At 43.6% G+C, this 22468-nt stretch overlaps 1 long non-coding RNA gene across 1 annotated transcript in view; it reads left to right on the forward strand.

Annotated features, from left to right (window-relative positions):
- The window catches only part of LOC125771925 (uncharacterized), a 58030-nt gene extending 42032 nt beyond the window's left edge, over positions 1 to 15998 (forward strand). The window contains exons 2-3 of the long non-coding RNA XR_007419427.1: positions 14166 to 15416; positions 15522 to 15998. This is a non-coding gene — a long non-coding RNA (uncharacterized LOC125771925). The remainder of the gene's footprint in view (positions 1 to 14165; positions 15417 to 15521) is intronic.
- The last annotated feature ends 6470 nt before the right edge of the window (positions 15999 to 22468 follow it).

Consider the following 22468-nt stretch of genomic DNA (forward strand, 5'->3'; position numbering starts at 1 on the left):
GTTGCGTACGAGACGACGACGTCACCGACGAAAATCGTTAATGTACAGCCCTTAAGCATCGGGTGGGTCAGGACCGTTTGCTTTGCTGCCGTGCTCTTTTCTCACTCTCCCTCTCTCTCTCTCTCTCTCCTTCCACGGCTTTTCTTTGCTTGAAAGGACGAAATTATTGCTTTGTTAACCTGCAATCCGTTTTCCTTAGCCGACACAGCCAGTTACCTTTCCATGCCCCCCCCCCCTCCATCGTATACATCGTGAAGTCGTCTTACAGAATTTTCGACGAACCAAAAACGCATCAACTAGCTTCCCTGTCCCTGTTCAATCCCTTCACCATCCTCCTGTGAGTCGCACCGCAAATTCATCCACTTTTTCATCCCCCCAAAAACCCCATCCCTTCCATCCACTCATTATCTGGGAAGGGAAGGTTTTCGCTTCCCACTCATCGATTCCGTCTGGACAGTGTACTCTCACATCTTATATGCTCTCTTTCTTACTCTCCATTCTCGAGCACACATACTACCAAAAAACACACAACCTTAATCATTTCGCATACATAGCGGGCAAGGTTCTGGAAAACGTCGTCATCTTTCACTGCACAGTGGCGGCTTTTAACCAAAATACCAGCTTGTCGGGTATGCGTGTGTGTGTCTGTGCCGTTTTATTTTTCCTGTTTTTGTTTGTTGCCACTACCCAATGTCACAAGTTCGTTTTCGCGCTTGCGTGCCCTGAACCTCAGTTCGTTCACACGCGTCCCATTCGGGGAGCCCTAACCACCATTTCCTCCCCCTTTTACACCTCTTCACCAAACCCCCTTTCTAGACCCACACAAACAAGATAAAAAAAAATACACCCGAGTGTGCGACAGACACACTCACGTATATGGTGAGGAAGGTTGTGAAGGTGGTCGACCGGTTTCGGTCGATTAATCCGGCTGGAAAATTCAACCTTTCCCTCTCCCCCTTTCCTCCGCCTCTCCTTTGTCCTCCCTCATCACCCAAATTTTCTCACCCTCGCTTCCTAACCGGCCCACCTAGACGTATGCATGAGGTCGGGATAATGAAAATGAAAACGAATCGTCGTAGACATCGTTATGTTTGCCCTTCGTCAGCCATCACCTTACCTTCGTGCGGTCGGTGCACAACGGTGCTTGATTTTAAGAGATTTTACACCTCAACCGTTACATCTGCCGGTACTTACTTCCTAATCCTCGCACCCGAAAGCGTCGCCGTTTGATGCATACTGCTCTTTGTTTTCTTTCTTCCTTAATTCGCCTTGAGCTGCAACCAACCTGATGGTTGTCCAGGATTGCGTTACCAGGCAGCTTTCGTAACGTCTGGTTTAAGTTAAAGGGTCAAAATAGGAAAAATTGAAAAAGAATTTAATATAGAGTTTATTTTTTGAATAGTTTAATGTTAAACTTAATTTTAGGCGATTTGTTTCATACTTAACAGAAAATAATATTCTTTTGTTTTGCTTCACTACTTACACACCAGCTTATCCGCTTTCACTTTCATATTTGTGCCCTTTTATACAATTCGTTTTTATATTCTTATAAGTTTATTTTTAATTGTTTTACTCTGCTCCCCTTTGTGACATTTCAAAAGCAACAAAATAAATTTGTAGCGGTGAATTTATACTTCATTGGATTGTTTCACATTTCGGCCCGGTTACCAATCACCAGCAAGCAAGTTTTTCGGAGGTTACAGTAAAATCACCTCACAAACAGGAACAAAAACAAACAAATCTCCATATCTTCCCCTCCCATCCCATGGCAGCAGCCAAAGCTGCAAGAGCAGTAGCACTGGAGCGTTTTTTGTTTTCGGGTGCAGCACGCCCAAAAACCGTTGCGTTTGCGTATCGAAACGCATCCCATTGCGGCACGGTAGGTGTTGCATCCGAAATACGTTAGGCGTGCATAAGTTCATCGGCCGCATACCATCTAGCCGGTGGCCCGATTTTTTTTCGCTTTGTTTGAGAGGAAGGGTGGGTAGCCAATAAAACACGTCTAGCCAGGCAACCCGTTTAAAGCGTCTAGTTCGATACTACGGCCAGCATGTAACTTCGTAGGTCACTGGATTCGGTTCGAGCAGCAATCGAAATCGTACGCAACACGCGACGAACGAACGAAATAAGAAGAACGCAAGCATCAACCAGACACAACAACTCCATCCATAACTTCCACAACAAACAACAACAGAAAAAAAACGTTTTTTTTTTCTTTTTGTCGTTTTGCACACATTTTCCGACCTGGTCCTTCGCTTCGGCTGGTGGTGCAATCAATTTTCGGCTAGACTAGACTTCGCATTAACCTCCCAAAATAATAAACAAAAAAAAGCAGAGACGCAATGGCGTGTGCGCGTCTCCATTTACCCCCCCATCCTTCTCATCTCAACTCCCTTTTCTTGATTAACAACCACCCGTTGGGCAACACAACCACAACAACAAACTTCGGGTTCGTCGTTTCGTGCAGGTCAGGATCGAGAAACACGCACGCATTAACAAGCTACCGCACCCCAACACTACCGTGTCTCTCCCACTTCTCCCCTCTCCCACTTCCCCTTCTCCCCCCCCCCCCCTCCATACCCGTACCGTCCTCCGTCTACCTTGTTCTATCTTCAAACAGCTACCACAAAAGGACACGCAGAAAGGACGAAGTCTAGTGTCTAGATAACATGACGACTTCGAGTCGTCCGAAGGAATAGCAAAATAAAAATATAAATCGAAACGATTTTTTTTCTCTCCACTTGCTTGTTGTTTTGCACTGCAGACAGGATACATACGGTGAGAGGCGAGTGAGATAAAAAAAATTGATTACAATGGTTAGGATGAGAGGGATAGAATGAGAAGGAATAGAGGAAAAAACAGATCGCTCAAGCAAAGCAATAAACAGCCGGAACGCTCACGTTTCATACAAAACAGCACAAGGCTTGTGCACACATACACGCACACACACACACGCACGTACCAACTCATGTATAAGGTTTGGAGCCAAACGAGGTGGCATACCGTAGCATTCTAGCCGAAAAACTCCAACTCCAACAGAGAAACAAAAAAAATCGCGCACACACACACTGGAGAACAAAAAAGAAATAAAACGCAGAAGAAAATGTGTTTCCTCATTTTTTTTGTGTGTTGTTGGTTCCATTCGTCCCGTACCGTCACGCAACATCGAAGCACTTCGTCAAACATGAGCTGTGTCCTTTTTTGCTCCAATTTTGCTATTTGCTCTTCTCCTTCTCGCACTCATTTACTTTCGATTTCTCTCTCTCTCTCTCTCTTTCGCTCGCTCTCCATTTTTGTCGCTTAGTCTCGAGTGGGCTTAGTATTTTTCTCCTACCCTTCCTTTTCCTTCAACCCCCTCTCTCATCACTAAATTGGGGGAAAATAGGAAGGAAAGCAATTTTCCTTTGCCACAACCACAGACACTAGGATGGGGTGTGAGCGAGACAGAACGATCTAAAAACTACCTGCCACCCCATTGCTACCCAGCTTCTCTCGGCCTACCCCTCACGCGCCTTATCCGACCGGCTTTACTTTGGTGAATGGCAACGACACCAAACTCCAACCTTCCCCCCCTCCCCCTCCCACTCCCTGCGTCGTTCCACCCACCCTCCCACGGGACGAAGGACCCGAAAAAAGCGCCCAGACGAAATTATTGATTTGTGCGTTCGCTCGTTTTACAACGCGCACCCGCACCCGAGTGCAACGAACGGAAAATTCACAGCCTTTCCTCCCCTCCCCACCCATCTACCCACCCAGCATTACCGATCGTACCGACACAATCTTGCTTACAGGTCTCATCAGCAAATAAACATCGAACGGGCAAGAGGTTGTAAAAGGATCCCCGACCCACCGTCCTCAAACATGTGGGAGCCGAAATTTTCACGGCACGTGAGGAAAATGGAGAAGAGAATCGTGTATGTGTGTGGAACAAATGTACGATGTAAAAATGCGTCCGGACCTTCAACACACACACATCGGCTTGAAACAAATTCTCTTCTTCTTTCCTACCTACTTCCCTTTCTCTCTTGACCACCCTCTACCCCCCCCCCCTCTCCCCACCACTAAAACTTCCACCACGTGTGGGGTATGTTGTGGAGAGGTATTTTTGGAACCTCGGCGGAATCCGCACCAACATTATGCGAAAGGAGACCGAGCCGTACTGGTTTTTTGGGTGGTTTGTCTGCCACCGGGGGAATCCGAGGTAGGTGGCGCAGGTTGTTGTTATGTCTGGGAGGCCTGCCCTGGCCGGTAGCAATCTTGCTTGTAATGGAAAGTGTACGACCTAGACGAATGAGGACCCGAATATATATATACATCCTCGCTTCTTTTTGTTCCTCGAACCCGGCTCGAGCCTGACTAATATAAGCACTTAAAAGGAGAAGCGATTTTGGGGCATGTATTGGGTGAACGTGCGACGTGGTGCGTAGTAGTAGCGCGATATTAAAGTAGAGAAAGTGTATGTCCAATGCAGACAGACAGGCCGGTGACCCTTGCGGTGTGGGTTTTGCTACCGAAATTCTTCACATTAGTGTTCGCCTAAACATGTCAGTAGCCTTTAGACATTTTGAATTCTGTTTTTGGGAAAGCCGGGGGGGAGTGGAGGGGTGGGTGGCGTTAGGGAAAGAACAATTGGAGTAAATGCTCCATGGAATGGCGATACCTATTGCATGCCGATGCGCAATTCCGATTTACAGTGCTATCGTTTAATCGGTAGGATTCGATCGGCAGATGGTGTAGTTATGCATGCGGAATAACCATACCGTAACGACGCATTGCACTGGATTGTTAACAGAATATTCGTTTACTTGATAGACTGAAGTAATATTGAATTTTAGAAGACTTTTCATTCACTTTTATATGACTGATAATAGTACTAATGTTGGCCGGTTCAATAGCCTGCATCGATGATATATGGCTTGTCAACAAACTCGTTCTGGGTTCGAATCTCGTCTGAGGATCTCCTTATGCCTCCAATAGACAATTACAAAACAAATCTGAAAGATCTTCAATTAGCTGGGAGTTGTTGGGAGACATGGTAGGTCATGAAAGAAAATTTTTGGTGAAGATGATGTAGAAGACCCCACGTCATGTTAGATTTGTAGTACACGGTCTATTGAGTAATGAGATCTCGTAAGCTCCCTTTGATTTGGATTTCATTCTATCAGGTAGTCGTCTTGGTGAGATGTTTTTTCAATCAAAATCTGATAGTTATCAGTCACACGACACATTGCTGTCACATTCTTATGCTCTCTCTCTCTTTCTCTCTCTCTATTTATCTTCCTGGTTTAACAACCTCTGAGGTCTCTCTCCCTCTCTAAGGTCACGCTGGCCATTTCTGGCTTACGAGACATATTTTACCACCCAGACGATTAGTCAGTCCTTGCTACGGGGGGACGGTCCGGATGGGATTTGAACTCCGGGTCCTAACCGTGTGGACCGCCGCCGTTTATCACATACACCACCGGGCAGCCTCCACATTCTTATGCTATAACCTGTCAAAATCCCCCTCTACTACGAGATCAATAAAATTTTCCTGACAACTTATTAGCTAATAAAAATATTTTTTATCAAGATGTAAATACTAAATAAAGAAATGAACCAAACCAAAACCACTAAAAAAGATCGCTGTGCGAATGGTAAAAAAAAAAATAAAGTTAGACACCCTCTCAGATTTGGAATAACTGAAGCATTCTCGTAAAACCTGGCGTTGAAGTTGTCTGGAAGGAACGATAAAGCGAAACGATGTACCGTACATACCATGCCCAGTTGAACAACCTTTCGCTTGTGCGTCACCGGCGCGTCGCAAACGGTAATCCTGGGAAAAACGGTCAATAAAAATCTTCTTCTAATCGTGGACCCGTAGGCCAAAAAGCGGGTCCCGGAACGGGAGCATTCTACCGCATGGAGGTAGACGGTATTAAAGGAGGTCGAGGGGAGACTGGGTTTAATCTGTCTCGTCTGCTGGGCCGGGTTGTAGAAAAGTCAACAGCCAAAAGTACGTTAAACACCCTGTTCCCGCTTCTGCTCCTGTCACTGTTCCTTCTCTCTCTCTCTTTCACTGTCTCTCGGTCTCTCTCATGAGTTTTGCGCTGCTGTCAAAGTTTCGGCACGCGCCCGAAAGCCTCCTGCTTGCGGGGGTGGGGGTGCAGGGGGTGAGTTTGCTAAGCGAACTAAAACGGTACATTGGGCCTGACTGGGAGATGTGACTGACCTCCGTTGAACCAGGCTGGTCGGTTGTGCAGGCGAAGCAACTGAAGTTCACACCGAAGTTCAAGCTGGGCCAAACAGTGATGGAGGGAATTTAACCGTACGGAAGGGAAGTGAGGAAGGACACAAGCATCCTTTTTTTTGTTAGGGTAACACATTTTTGGCAATTCGCACACAACACTGTAGCCAGCGCAACTGCATGGCACTGGTGGGAGCGAATTTGTGCGAAAAACATGCTGGGAGAAATAGAGCCACGGAGAGACAGAGAACGGGGAATGCGGAGAAAGTAAGAGAGAGAGCAAAATTCATCAGACGTATTATATATTTATCTACAAAACGTACGCCTTGTACGGGCGAGACGTCTTCAAAAACAAGACTACATACCCACACACACACACACAAACCAGACGCAGGTTGCAACGAAAGGACAAAGGATCGGTTTGGAAGTTTCTGGCAGGACTACACGGTAGGACATTCTGTTCGCCTTTCATCGAACCAGCCGACATTAGCCGACGCCGTTCAATGGCGGATCAACAGCCTCCGCAGGTCGTGTTCGTCTTACATCGGGTTGGCAACTGCACGTCGGAGGGCCGTACACGCATCCTTATCGATTCCGCTACTCCAAGCGTTTCTGCTATTCCCTCGCCACGGGGTTCCTTGGCGTACGGTGAAAGTGCAAGGAACCCATTACATCGGTACACTCGACCTGCCGTGAACCGTACGATGAGAGACATTGGTTAATATAATTTTGTTTGTATTTTTGTTACACATTAGTAATAATTTCAAACAAACGTTTCAACATATCTGTATGGAAAATTTCGTGTTCAATTTTGTGTAAAATTTTACTTTTAAAATTATGCAAGTACTAATCATTCCAATTTACCAACTGTCAACATACTAAGTACATCCAGTTGACAGCTGTCATCGCAGTGTTTACTATCGGTCCGAAAGTAAACAAAATGCCGTTTACTGTAAACTTTAATATGTCTTTAATTTCTTTTAACCAATTTTAATTTCGATGCGTTGATGTCGTCTTTGCTATAAGGAGCATCTTGCCACCATTTTTTTTTGAGTTTCCATCCTATTGTACGGTCTGCCCCGACCTATCGCAACTTTACCCGGGCACCGGTATCGCACGACTTACGCGGCACAGCTTATGTTGGTTTGATTTCGTGTGTGTGTGTGTTTGGCTGTGAACCCGACACCAACGCCGACGAGCAAAAGCACAACAGCAAGAAAAGGAACAAGGAAAAGTAAAAAAAAAGTCGTGTAAAAATAACAACAGAGGAAAACTGGGCTCCAAGGATAAAGGCGTGCGGAATTTAACTTTGTTGCACAACGGTTGGTTTTTTGTTTTTTTTTACGGTCGATGAAATCTTATCTCTCTCTTTCTCTCTCTCTCTCTCTTTCTCTGGGATAGTTTCTTGTTTGAAGGTGAGCAAAATCTTGATGGTTCTGTGTGTTTTTCGTTGTTGTTGTTTTTGATCATTGTGGGTGCGTTTGATGGAGCCTGCTAAAGCAAGCGAGCGAGAGCGAACACCGTAGCGCAGTTTTGCAAACATTCCATCCGCCGATGGGTCTGAGCGTCTGAGACAGAAGATCGTAACCGTCTTTTATATACGCGCAGTATACCTTTCGCTTCCTTTTGTTGTCGGTTTAGCGGCTGCTGCCGACCAAGTTCATCGAACTGACGGATTGGGCATTATCGTGCACCGGGAAATCAGCGTCTGGTGGGCCCGCCGGCAAGATAAGACAAGACTCACTGTGGCAACCATCTTATAAGACACGATATGAATGCTTTAGTAGGGAAATCTTTTTTTTCTGTACATTTTCAAGAGCTACTTTCGTAATTATTTAATTTAAAATATTTTGTTGCTACAGAAGCAGTCAACCACAAGATAGAAATTCCATTTCAAGGTTACTTTATTTACTTAATATCAACAAACAACTACTGAACTAGTGTCAAAAATTGACAGCTGTCATTTGACATTAGATCGTTTTAGGGCTAGAACTTTTTACTATAATTTAGAAATACGAAATTGGATAACAATTTACCAATAAAACAAAAAGAAATCGTTTAAAAAAAGGCTTACGGCTGAAAAAAATTGTCAGAACCAATCGGTTCACAGGTCATTCATGAGGAGAAGCTTTACTCGTTGGAATGTATTTTGATTTTAAATTTTTAACAGTTATATCAACCGTCTCAGGCATTTAACAAATTCGTTACAAAATCGATTACAATTTTACAATTTTAATCGTTAAAATTTGATTGCCATTCGATCGCATGTGTGTGTACATGTACTTTTCGTTTCTTTTTCTTTTTTTGGGCTGCTATCAAACAGAGCCAAAAAACTTGAATGATGTAAGACACGTGCACGATGGCGTAATGCAGTTCCTGGTGCAATTTTCAATGCTACTTACAATTTCTCCCTTCTTGCTTCCCTCTCCTAACATACCCAAACACACACACACATCCACACTTCCACCCCCTCTTGGGTTCCTCCAGTCACATTTGTATTTGCGCTTCATTTGCGCCCCCTCAATACTACCACCCTCCCCTCCCACCCAACTTCACCTTCTCTCCTTACCCCACCTCTGCGAACACCTTTTCAACCCACTGACAGAGGTTGCGAGAAACAAGGGCAAGGACAAACAGGGACAGGGTGGAAGGGTCAAATGAAGAATGAAAAAAACAACAACAAGAACAACAGCACAGGAAGAATCGGATTGCGCAACATGCATCCGTTCTTGTTTTGTTGTCGGTGCCGAATTCCTTTTTTCGATGCCGTTCTTGCTTCGTTTTTGTTTTTTTTTTTTTGTTTTTTGGTTGTTGCTGTTCCTACCATTATGCAACCGAGCGCACAAATGCATGCGGTGCATCCGACCGTTTTTTGTGTTTTTTTTAAATGTTTTTGGTGTTTTGCCGTTAGTGTGTGCGTATTTTTATTATTATTATTATTTCGGTGCAGCTTTGCTGTGTCTACTGTTTGATGTTGCGTTTGTGGCGTTTTGTGAAGTTCCTGCAGCCAGATGGCGTTGGACCTTTGGACTGCGGTACGCGCTTTACGTTATTTTTTTTTTTTGGGGGGAGGTTTTTTGAGGCCTGTGTTTTCTTCCCAAGCATTTCTCAGTGCATTTGAAACATTGACCACGTGCCACGGTTAGAAACGCATCACTAAACTGGCTGGGATCGGGGTGGCCTGCGAGGAGGGACACCTGGGTGGAGCGGTGTGGTTCCGGTGTACTTGTTTTATTGCAATACCGAAGCAAGCTGGTTTTGCATCTCTCTCAATAACGTTGTTAATGAGAATTTGGCGAATATTTTTTTTTTTTGGTTTGGTTTGGTTTTCAGGAAAACACGAATCAATTTTACTTTAATTAGTATAAATAATTTAAATACATCAAAATATAATTATAATTTACACTATTCCACATATTCCTGCGCCATAAAATATTAATACGAAATTTGCTATAATAAAAAAATTGTTTGCTCACGGATAAGCGCCTAAACAGCGTCTAATCTATAGCAAAAGTGACTCTATAGGTTCAGATAAGATTAATACGGTAATAATCATCATTAGTATTATGACTATTACGATTTACCTTTATTACTTTGCTGGGGCATCTCGGTAGTATATGTGATAAACGGCGCTAGTCCACACGGCAAGACCGGGGATCAAATCCCATCCGGACCGTCCCCACGTAGAAAGGACTGACTATCCGGCTACGCGGTAAAAAAATCTAGTAAGCCAGAAATAGCCGACGTGCCCTTAGCGGTCATTAAAGTCAACAAGAGAGAGAAAGAGAGAGAGAGAGAAATTTTGGCAAAAGGTTTACCAAATATTATACTTAACTTAGAGAACGGAGAAGGAAGAATTCTCAAGAAAACGAGGATGTCGTTAACATACAAAGGAATAGAACTTGTATAGTAATGACCTCAAATGTATACACAAAAACGAGGTTTAAAAGCATCCTCTTGTTGAGCACAACGAAGCGAGCGTAGTTATCTTAAATCTTCTTTGAATAACTCAAGAATCTTTGAAGATTCATGAATTTTTGAGGATTTCTTAATATGTTTGAGAATTCATGAGCCTTTAAGGTTTTGACTACTGATAGGAATAACTCCTCGTTGAACATTCATATCAGTGGTTCTTTTCGGAAGATACCTTAAGCGCTAGTAGAAAAGAAAGAATTACTTTAATTTACGGGTATTCGAATGCAGATGCTTTTCGGGCTATATTATTACCATTGACTGGACTCGATAACAATAAACACTCAAGATCATGTGCTGAAGTTATAACGAGATTTGAACGCACACCCTCTACCAATCAGAAGATAACCACGCTAACACCTATACCAAAAAGGGCTCTTTGCTGCAGGTGTACTAATCTCCAATAAAAAGCTTATCTTCGATTGCACCACTTGTGATTATCTTTTTTCTAACCCTTGGCTCATAATACTGATGCTTTACCAAGATCTTGCGGTAATTAGGGATTCAAATTTGCCCACAATTTCCTTACCTTCTCACATGTTCTACACACATTCAGTTGTTGCTTAATGCGTTTTGGAGTAATTAAATTAGCTCCGGAACGGAACGTTTGCTGTGGTATTTTGGGCATTTGCTTGTGTAAAGCCTTTTGCCAGACTTCCTCACTATTTCGCCCACACACCTCGTTAGCATCAGTTAGGCTAAACTTTTGCCCGGTTTTACGCTTCGGTACCCTCCCCCTCAGGAGTAGCTCCATGCCCGTTTCTGATGACATCGTTCCAATTGCGTTCAGTTGTGAAGAACCAATGCTTCCCATGCAATTTGATTGTATGTGGGAACTGTGTATGCAACCTTCCGGGAACTTTCAAACTTTCTAGAGGATCTCCAAAACAAAACCCCCGTAAAAAAATAAACCTTAGAAGGGCGTACAATTATGCAGCGTATAGTACGACAACGGCAAAACGTAAAATAGTTGCAATACAAAAAAAAACACACACACACACAGACATCCCAAAAATTAAAACAAAACAGATAAAACGATACAGATAAAATGGGAACCCTCTGTCTGTTTTTTGGCTGTTTTGTGCATATTTTTTCTTCTTCTTCTTATTGGTTTGCATTATGCTGTATCGCTACCCGAAAAAGTTCATCGACCTCGCGCACCCTGCAACTGACCAACAAATGAAAAAAAAGGTCGCAAAACACCCGAAAAACCGTAGGACCTGTGTGACTGATGCCCTGATCGGGAACAGGCACCAAGCAGACACCAAAAAAAAAACACAAGCTACCCCTTGTTTTTATTTGGGAAAAGCCTTTTCCGCGGGAATCGCTTGAACGTGTCCCCAATAGCATGGAGGAGGACGGGGTACGAGGTAGGCCAAATGGTGGCGATAGAATAAAATAAAATCGTTCAATGGAAAAAAAGGATGAGAAATACAGGGAGGGGGGTTTGGGGGAGGTTTGAAGAGAAGCAAAAAAAAAAATCCCCCGACACACACCCGGTTGTGGAGGGGGTGGTTTCTTGGGGGGTTGGTGGGGTAGGGGTGGGGGTTACGCGTGCCACGAATGGTAGCATTTGTTGTGCAACAGCTTTTATGCAAGAAGAATCAAATAATAAAACAAAAACAACGCGCACACACACACGCGCGAGGGTTGCAAAAAAGGGGGTAATAACTTCAATAAGACCATTAAACAAAAGTACAGCAACTGACCAACTGTTTGTCGATTTGTTTTGTCTTAGCTATGTTGCAATTTGTTTTTTTTTTGTTTTTCAATGCGATGCATTCTTGTTTTGCTGTTCGCTTCTTAAACGTACATCCCCTGTCAAAGGCGTTGGTTTTTGGGTGTATATGTTTTGTTTTCCAGCAAGAGCACTGCCAGGTCAATGAACTTCCCGCGGTTGAAACGAATGTTTTAACGCATGTTTAAACTCTATTTACCAACCGGTATGGGTAAAGGTTGGCTGTTGTAAACCCGCGGTATTACCATAATTAATATTAGCCCTACCATTCTATAGCACGTTTGCCATTTTTTTATTATTACAATTTTTTGCAAAAACACAAATTTTTGCATTATAGTTTTAAAACCGTCTTCGCACGCGGTTGGCAAAAATTGCCGTTTTTACACTAGGTCAGGGATTGTAAGGAGGCCAAGCGACGAACCGTACCGGGCCCATGAACCTGACCTAAGCGAACATCTCGCAGTCGCGGCGGGCGATTAACCGGCCACTGCTGCAACCGGAGCATGGCTGATGGGAAGCTGCATCACTCTGCATCGCAATAATCACCACCGCCCGAAGCAACGGCAAACCGGACCATTGCAAGCATTGAGCAACGAAGCAAACAGCAACAAAAGCCCAGCACAGCACAAAGCAAACCAGGAAAATATATTAAATAAAAAAAAAACTCGAAACTTCCATCCCCCCTTTACCTTTATGGAGGGGGATGCTGTCGTTCAGGAGATGGGGTCATAAAAATTGAAAGTTAAAAATAATAAAGCAACCAAAAGATGCGAGAGCAACGGGCAAAAAACGCGCGAGGTTTTACCCCTAAAGGGGTTATTGGCACAAGACGGGAAGGGTGGAAGCAACGCGAGTTTGCCGAGTACAGCCGAGTACGGCAATTGTGAAGACGATGCAGCGCGAAATAAGAAGGATACGTAGAGTTGCATAAGCGCATCAGTTGTAGGAGCGTTTTTTTGTTTCTTTTTTAAATAAATGCTCCATACCAGGTTAAATTCCTCGCTTACTGATCGGTTTTTTGGGTATGGAAAGAATTTTGATAAAGGTAGCGTTGTGCTAAAAAGGAAGGTTTAGAAAAGATGAAGAATTAATTTAATAACTCATTTTAAATTTAATATAAATGAGTTTTTTTAAATTAGCTAATTTGGTGAATTTATACGATTATTAATCAAAATATATAATTTTTTCAACTGTGTTCAAAATATTTATTTTTTAAATACATGTAAACTTACATGTAATACATGTAATTTACAGTATAAATGAAAACAACAATTATAGTATTCAAAAAACCTTAAAATAATAAAAAATTAAAAAATCAAATTAAAGTGACTTTCCGCAAGCGACGAACCTCATAAATTCAACATGATGAATTTTTTTAAATATTTTTTGTTTATAAAAATTTTACGTATTTAGTAAACCGTTCTTAACAAAAGCATTCAAGATCGTTTAACGTAACTAAATATTTTACGTCGCTTCTGTACAATATTGTATTACTCTCTGGCACAACCTTTAAGCTGTAAAATTACACCGAATTCTTCCTAGCCTGGTCGAGCAGAATGGGGAAACCGTAACGAAAAAAAAGCGTACGGAGGGATGCAACATGGGCCAGATTGAAACCGAACACTATCGCGACCTGCAAATCGCAATCGCCCGGGACGCATCGTCGCCCGCAAATGCACGCTGCAGCCGCGTCGTGATCGATCGGTCGTGAACCGTGGCCCGCGATTTCGCGACCCGTTTCGAGGTTCGCCACACGCTTGTGGGGACCGGTGGTATCGGGGTTGGGGATGTAGGACGAAACGCAACTCAGTGTAGTCTTCTTGCTCTGCTCTGTTGTGTGTGTTTTTGTTTTGTTTTTACGATCGGTGCCTTATGCTGCCCAGAGCGGTTGGCGCAGTAAGAATAGGAAACGTTCGCCAGAATGGTTTCGGTTAAGCGAAACAATCCATTTAGCTTCCAGCGATGGTTCGGCTTAAATATTAGCTGGCACATCTTTTCGCTTTTTTTTTGTTTTTTTTTCTAGGTTCAGTTTTTCGTCCCATTCCTTCCCCCTTCTCCCGCACACCCCATTTTCCAGCTCCCATTCGCCTTCGGGAAAAAGCAAGCACCATATTTTGTTTGAATGTTATTTTTATGTGTTTCGTTTGCTTTCTTCCTTCGCTCCAATAGCTTTTCACTACATTTGTTTTTTTTTTCTTTTCTTTTCTTTTCATCCTTTTGGCGATCCAGGAGAAAATGTACGCGTTTAAACATGCGCAAAACATGGTCCTAACCGATGCTGCCGGTGCGCCATCCCATCGATCCATCGTACGATCCCAACCGGACAGGAAGAAGTTAGGAAAGAGGCTGGGAGGAGGGGAAAAATCGAGCGAAAAAAAATATATATCTATGGACACAAGTTGCTCCTTTTTTTCGTGTCCCCATTCGTCTATCTACTCTGCTCAGAAGGTAAAGCAAAAAAAAAAACAAACCGTGGAAAAGAAACAGCACCTTCAACAAGGCGACTGCGTGATTTTCTTTTCCTTCCCAACCCGGTAACTGGTACGCTTCATGCTTCCCTTTTATTAATCGTTGCCTCGATGAAGATAGTGGGTGGAATTGAAGAAGCACGGCACGGGACGGGAAGATAATGGAAGGTGCGGGTGGGATGGTTGTAACCGAGAGATGCGTTTCGGGTCGATCGTGTCGACGGTTGAGCTTAGATCAGCGCATAATCTTTCACCACCTTTTATTTCCCAAGCACCACCCAAAACTACCCCTTATCCTGCGGGTCTAATTCACGATCCTATGCTGCGATGGTTTATTTTTTTCTTTCTTCTCTTTTCTCTTTTTTGTTTTTGCTCGGACAGCTAGCATGCTTCTTCCTTTTGACAACACCACCTCCAACCCCTTTTCCCTTCCCCCAATCCCCCTCCACCAAAAACCGCTTCGACCTCCCCCTTATCGGTTCATCAACTGGTGAATCACGATCGACCGCCCTCAGCGCAACGCGGGCGTCGATTTTCCCAACCATTACGAACCCCCGGTAACCGCACAACTAGGACCCACGCTAGGAAAAAAAGGGAAGCGAGACGGTTAATTCCTTGCACCACGTTTCTTACCTCCCCCCCGGCAAACCCGATACCGTGGAGTTTTGTGGAAAAGCGAAGCTCCCCCATTCCGCCCCCTCCTTATAACCACACGATGGGGCTGGACAGCTCTAGGGTGAAGAAAATCTATAGCGAAAACCCATCCCGTGAAAGCAGAAACGTTTGCGGAAGGTCAGTTAACGACACACGGAACACACGCGATGCCGCGAGTGCGAGTATAAGCGATCTTAATCAAAAAATCGTTTATACCGCACAATACGCGTACTGAATGTTGCCCGGAAGGTAACGAGCTCTATATTCGGAACGTTCTGCCCAAACCGAACGAGCGCTGGCTGCACTCCGATGTCAAAAGATTTTGCGGGCGGAAACTTAACACCGTTAGAAAGTCGAGGTAAGATAATATGGAAGCTTATTACATTTTTTAAAAATCAAAAATTATGATTCTATTTTAAAAATCTTTTTTTTTAATTTACATTGTTATACTTTCTTAATGTAGCTTTCTGTGCTAAATAAAAGCAAATCAACTCAATCCTTGTTTATATTGGACAATTAAACCACCCACGGCTGAGTTGCTGCATAACCGTACAGGTAAGTACTGAGTCGAAATGTCAAACCTCTTACCATGCCTAGGTTCGAGACCCGAAATAGACGAAACTTTTTACTTTCCCGATTTTGATAATATGGGAGCATTTACTAAATTGAAAAATCGGATTTATTGGAAAACTGGATTTAATTGGAAGATGAGAAGTAGGGGATAGTGCACACGAAGTACTGCATTACATTTAATTTTTTTTATTAATTCTCTGTCTTTCTATTTTATCAAAACTGGATTTGACCATTATAAAGCGAAAGTATTTAACCCTGTTTTTGTTATTCACTTGCACCCCAGCCCATTTTTGTAGTGGGTAGTGTATTCCATAAAATTATCGTACGTCCATTATGCAACGGCATGGATCGAACTCCACCGATTAACCGCCGCAGATCTGCACCTTGGCTCGAAGCGAATTAAGCAATAGAGACGAATGTCGACGGTGTGGGCTCGTTACACCGCCGGCAGAAAAATCATGCTGCGTTTTTTTGTTGTTGTGGTTTTTGTTTCCTCCATTTCCCACCTCGCACCAGAAACTTCCAACCATTTTCCATAACCACCTCCTCCCCTCCTCCGGCTTTTGTGGTTGCGTTGTTAGAAGACTGGAGTGGAGACCCGACCCGAATGTCAGCTCCGATGCACCCTGGGAAGATTACCGTTGGCATGGTAAAACCGTTACGAAACGGGGGTGTGCCACGGGAGTCCACGAATCCCGGCCGCTGGTACATCAGATGCACGAAATTCGCGAAAAATCGTGGTGCAGTCGGTGAGCGCACGAAACGCATCTACTTACTCTGGCGGGTTCGGGTCGGGTTCGGTGGCATGATATTTGCCCAAATGCAGGCTTGCACCCATCCAAAACCTTTGCGGTGCTGGCATCACGCATCATGCTGCCCCGTACATTGGTTGTTCCGCTCCCAGCTGGCAAAGGTGGGTGGGTTTTTGGGGATGCTGGTAACTGTAGCTCGCTGGAACATTACCGGCGGGATCGAGCTGGCATCTTCGATGCTGTTTCGGTTGATCCGCTTACCGTTGGACCTCCTTCGTGATTATGCCAATCAGACAGCACAACAACAACAACAAAAACCCGATTGAAACGGCACCAAGCCCCCGTACCGTGGCGATCGATTCGCCTCGCAGCAGGCACCAGGCAGCTGATCGGTCGAGCAATTTGCTCCACACTAGCGACGGTAAAGGATGGCAGTAACCCGACACAGTCATGAAGTGAACGAATCTGTTCTGCCCTTTTCCTGTGGCCGGGTCTCGCTTATTATCGCGCGCACCGGGTGTAGGCGTGGGTACCTTCCACGGGGCTATTGCTAGCTGCTCGCATTCAGCGTGCAGCGTGTGCATGTGTGCAGGCGCTCGGCACAAGGCAAAGGTCCACAATCGGACACTTGTTTAAATATTGAAGGCAAAGTACAGTAATTTTGCATTACCCGCTAAACGCTATAATTTCGCAATCGCTACGTTCCCGAGCTCGTTTTGCGAAAGCCTTCTCCTCTGCCGTGGTCAAGAAGGTTGGTCGTGTCGGCGAGGAACGAAAACCCATTTCGGGGACGGCAAGGTATAGCCCTTCACGCGTGTACGCAATGGCGTGCAAGATCACGGTCAAATTGGACATCCGAGCATGGGAAGCGAGCTAGGACACCAAGCCTATATACCAAGCAGCCCGAGCGAAAGGATGGATGAATCTATACGGCTCGCGGTCTATTGCAAAAAACGGAACCTCGGTACCGTACGTACCGGGTGGACGGGGTTTGGGAATTTTAATCCAACGTCCGGACCAATTTCACCCATTAACCTTCGACTGGCAGCTGATGCCGCCCCGTGGGTGCACTTTCCAGCGATGAATCTAATCATCCCGTCCGCCTGTAACGACCCGCAATCGCTGGAATGTCCAAAATAATTGGACAATCTAGCGTCGATTAACGGCGCAGATTTGATCTCCCGCAAAACGATTAGGATTTTTTTTCTTTTCTGCTGTCGGGAACGCACCTTTCTACCTGGAATAAGATTGTTTTGAAGTTCATGTAGAAACTATTGTATGTTTGGAGTTGCATTAAGCACGAAACAGTGCGATGTTTGACAACTGTCAAGAAGTTTAAAAGTTATTGTCCAAAATTCAATGAGAATTAAAACTGAGTTGAGTTGAGTAATGTAATAATTACTCAGGATGTTGGAATTCCCATTCTATCAAGATATTCTCATTCTTGGTGAATTACTATGCAGGAGATTGGAAATTCCTGAGCATTACTGAAACCAAAAGAAGCTTTCAAGATATATTGCATATATCTGGTACGTTTCGTCCTTCATTTGCCAGGCGTCATGGACATTGCTGAAGAAAGAAGCCTACGCTCTCGCGTCGTCTATTTAGACTACTCTCCACAATAAAATTTTCTTCAAGAAACATCTCGTCAATACATAGCCAAGGGACGTCTAATTGCCAACATTAAATCCAAAGATGTCCTAGTCAACTTTACCGCTATTACAAGATCTCCTTCGCTCAGTAGGCTTTTAATATTATTATTTTTTTATAAATCTTCCACACCCTTTGCGCAGATGCAGCAGAAGAGCAGAAGAACTTTTGGAACTCTTGTACACCCTTGTACAAAGGAATGTTTTTGTTTAGACGATAAACTTTCCTTCCTGGCTGTATTGGAGGATACTAATGATAAAATATGTCAACAAATCAATCAGATGCAGTAGCTTACATTAACACGTCCATAATATTGCTCAGGCTGTATGGAGAGCTTAATTAACGAAAATCTTGAGGGAACTCTAACGAGCCTTTGAGAGATGGGGTCTCATCATGTTGATCACACAGATGTTTTTGAACTCTCATATCTTTCAGACCCTCACAGATCTCAAGATCATGTGTGTTCAAGATATCAAACTATAGTCTAGTCACTTGACTACGTCTTTGTTACGCCCGTTTGGTAGAGGAGTACATAAAACCAAAGAAAATCTAGTAAAACTTTGTAAACCATTAACAAAAATTTAGAAAAACCGTTTTAACAAACACTTGGAGCTGTAACTAAACTAAACTTTACTGTTCGTTATGCTTTCCAATTAAAAGCATCAGCAAAGTTCTTGTTCTCCCCACCCAAAAAAAGAAAAGAAAAGAAAAACAAATTAACTAGGGAAATATATTGCTGTTCTTCGCCCAAATCCATCCAACCAGCTTGTCCATCCGAGGGTAACGATGATGGTTGATAACATCCTTCATTTCGTTTCCCATTCACCATTTCCACGATCAATTATTCTGAGGCGAAGCGAAGGAACGAAACGTACAAAAAAATAAAATTCTTCCCTGTACAACAAATTGAGCAGAAGGGGGGCGGGGGAGATGCAACAACAGCAACAACAATTTTTTTTGTACAACAAATAGGAAAAATCAGACATTTCCCTATATTTTCTCCCATCCTACCAAGGAGCAGCAGCACACACTGTGGCGCGGAAAGAATCGAATGCATGCAAATCGTGCAGAATCGGGAACTGGAGACGTGCAATGCACGATCAGTGTGACGTGCAAAAGGGAAGGGCGGTCCATTTACCGTACGAACCCCACAACGTTGGACGCTTTCATTTACGTTCCACTTGGCCACAGGACACTGGCTGTTCGGGACCGTGTTCGTCCAATGGTCCCGGATTTTTTAATTGACGACGTTCGGAATGTACGCTTCACTTCGCAAATCGAATCCGATCCGTTACGAGCCTGGAAGCGGGATCTGTGTGTGTGTGCGTGTTTTTTTGAGCTGCTTCTTGTTGAATTCGGAAAAACCATCCTGCTCCAGTTCGCTGTCCAGTACCGTACTGGCCGGGACGACCATAAAGGATATATGAGTATGTAACGCTGTAGCTCAGCGTGTGTGTGTGTGTGTGACTGTGGATTCGCGTCTTCCGAAAAGGCAACAAAACCCTTTTCCTATTTCAGCGCTTTTCCCTTTCCACTTCCCTTTTTTTTTGCAACCAGGTATGAAGAATATAGACAGAAGCTTTTCGATACGGGTTCCTGTACGATACTGGACAGGATGTGTGTTTTGCTTCTATTTTTTTTTTGTAGTCTTCCTATCTTCTTCAACTGTACCATGCATCACCAGCTGCCCGATTTCCGTCGCAAAATTCAATACCCCTAGAGAGATATTCGCTGGAACAAACGGGTGGGGGTGTGGAAAAAAAAGCTTTCACAATCTCAACCCATCTCCGCTTTTGCCCTCCTCCCACCTCTCCCCTCACACCCACTTTAACTGGACACGTTACCCTTTTCTTCTCCGGTTTTTTTTGTTCGAGTGCAAATAGGACCAGTACCGGTATGTCCACCGGTTCGAGGTCCTTCAAATGCAACAAAATTGTACGCGAACAAGAACGGGGCACGCAAAAGAAAGCAAAAAAAACACACACATAAGCTCCTTTTATACCGTATATAACAGTCCGTGGAATGGATCGTGCTGTGGAAAAAAAGGGATGCTTTGCACACCGTTTCGGTGTGCGCCCATGCAAACTCGCATGCAGGATATTGATGAAGAATTTGTAATTAAAAATATTGGAGCAACAACAAAAAAACACACAGAGCAAGCAAATCGACTGCTCGAGAATACGAAAACGAACACACGTACACACACAAACACATATATATGTATATCTAACTATACATATGTGTGAAACGTTTTTCCCCGGGGATCTACTAATGGAAGGACCTCCAAAAAGGAAAGGACTGCTCCATTAGTGGTTGGTAGTGGTAGGGTGATGCAAAAAAAAATGGAAAAACGGGACGAGATGTCCCGGAAATTTGCCTCTGCAAGATCTCGCATTGCTACCCTATTGCTTACCGATCCTATCCGGTCTTGAGGGGCCCTAGTTTTTCCAATTTCAATTAATCCCCGGGCCAGAAAAATTTGCAATCGATCGTACACAGCACTGAAATGGTTCGTGAGGTTCTATACCATTCTACAGCTCATCCCATCCCAACTGTTAGCAGAAAGCAATGGACATGTGGCTGGACGTTGTTTCGCATGTTTTGTTGTGCTCTTTTTTTTCCTAAACTTATTTTGCATCCTGTCATCAGTCTTCTGTGCAGACTGATACTCAACTTCCGGTTTCTGTGTCTATTGAAGCTGCACTGCTAGGAAGAAAAAAAGGACCCTGCGGCAAGGAGATGGTAAGAGCGTGAAAGGAACGTGCTCCAAAACCTCCCGAAGCGGAGATGACGTTTGGAATTACTTGTCAGAAAGAAAATGCCGGGCCTGGATGCTTTAATCGAATTCCGTATCGAAGTCCTTCCAATAGCTTCCCAATACCGAGGAATGGGGGAAGGTACTCAGGATGTCTAGGGATTGCTGGAAGCATCAGCACCAATGCAATGGAATTTGGATAATCATACAGTGTACCGTTTCTGGTTTAGTGTCCGAATGTTCAATCGTATCGTTCGGTACAACCAAGCACGGGAATGGGATATATCTAGTATGGTTAGGCACCGTGATTGGTGTACACATTTCTTTGAAAACTACAACACATCAAAGCATCTTATCACGGGTTAGAAAACTGTACGTGAACCATCTGTGCTTTGTATCAACAAGCTGAAGTCTTTTTGAATTGGATTATCTTTCAAGAGCTACTATTGGTGCGAGTGTACTCGAATACCTAATGGCAATTCTTCCTCCAATTTTAGAGATATACTTCAATATCAACATTTTTATTTTTATTGGAAAACAAGAACTTATTTTTAATAAGGACATTAAAGACATTGTCTATATGTCTAAGTTACAAGTATTCTAAAATTTAAGCATTTATTTGTCTAATTTTAAAATAGTACCTATTTTAATTATTATGAACAATGATGCTCGGCATCTAGTCTATATCATCAGTAGTAAGAACTTTCTCTTCTAAAGGTCTGCAAGCTGGAGACTCAAACCATCTTAATCTTCTATAGAATATCAGATATGTCCTTTATGTCTAAATCTGAGAATGTCTATGATGTCCTCAATTTATAGATTTAAGCATTGTTGAGGGTTGTGAGCCAATTCTTGTTGGTTCTAGTTCGGGAAATTACCTAGAGTTACTTAAGTACAACACAGACTCAAGCTACTGCAGGCATGCGACTCCATGTAGGCCCATATAAAATGGCCGTATCTTGCTGAAAATTTGATGCGTTTTAGCAAAATATCGCGAAAATAATTTCCTGTTACTGTAATGCTTTACTCCACAAACTATTCTTCAATGAATGAAAACATAAAAATCGACAAAAGAACAAAAGCATATGCACCTTAGGTCCACCTTCATTTTAATCGACACGGCGTTCAAAATTCTAAAAATAAATCCACACCAAAGTATTGCGTCCTGCATGAACGAACACAGTCGCAACCCGCGTACCGGAGCAGAGAGGATAATTTATTCCAAACGCTCGGAACCTACCAATAGCGATCGAGCTGCAGGACCAGGCGCGAACCGGACGACATCCTGCATTCGCACATGCACCGAGATACAGATTGGCCGAAGCGCAAAAACCTCGATTGCATTTGTTCTTTTCACATACTCGCAGTTGCCAGTTTTGCGTGTCCTTTAGGTGTCCCTTTTTTATGGTTTTTGCTCCGTTTTAGAGAAGAGTGAGGCTTTGCTAGTGTTTTCTTTTGTTTTTTTTTTGGACGTTGTTGCATGTTCGCCATGCATACACATCGGAAAATTCTTCCCGTTTTCAGCAAGGAGACGCCTAGCAATACGGGGGACAAAAAATATAGAAAAAAAATAATCAAAGCCGACTGCACCGAGAATCCTGAGACGCAGCACCGGAAGCAGCACACATTGCCGAACGTATCTTGCCGATCCACCAATCAAGTCACACGGGTGGAAGGAGT

Source organism: Anopheles funestus, chromosome X (assembly GCF_943734845.2).
Source record: "Anopheles funestus chromosome X, idAnoFuneDA-416_04, whole genome shotgun sequence".
NCBI classification, from domain to species: Eukaryota; Metazoa; Arthropoda; class Insecta; order Diptera; family Culicidae; genus Anopheles; species Anopheles funestus.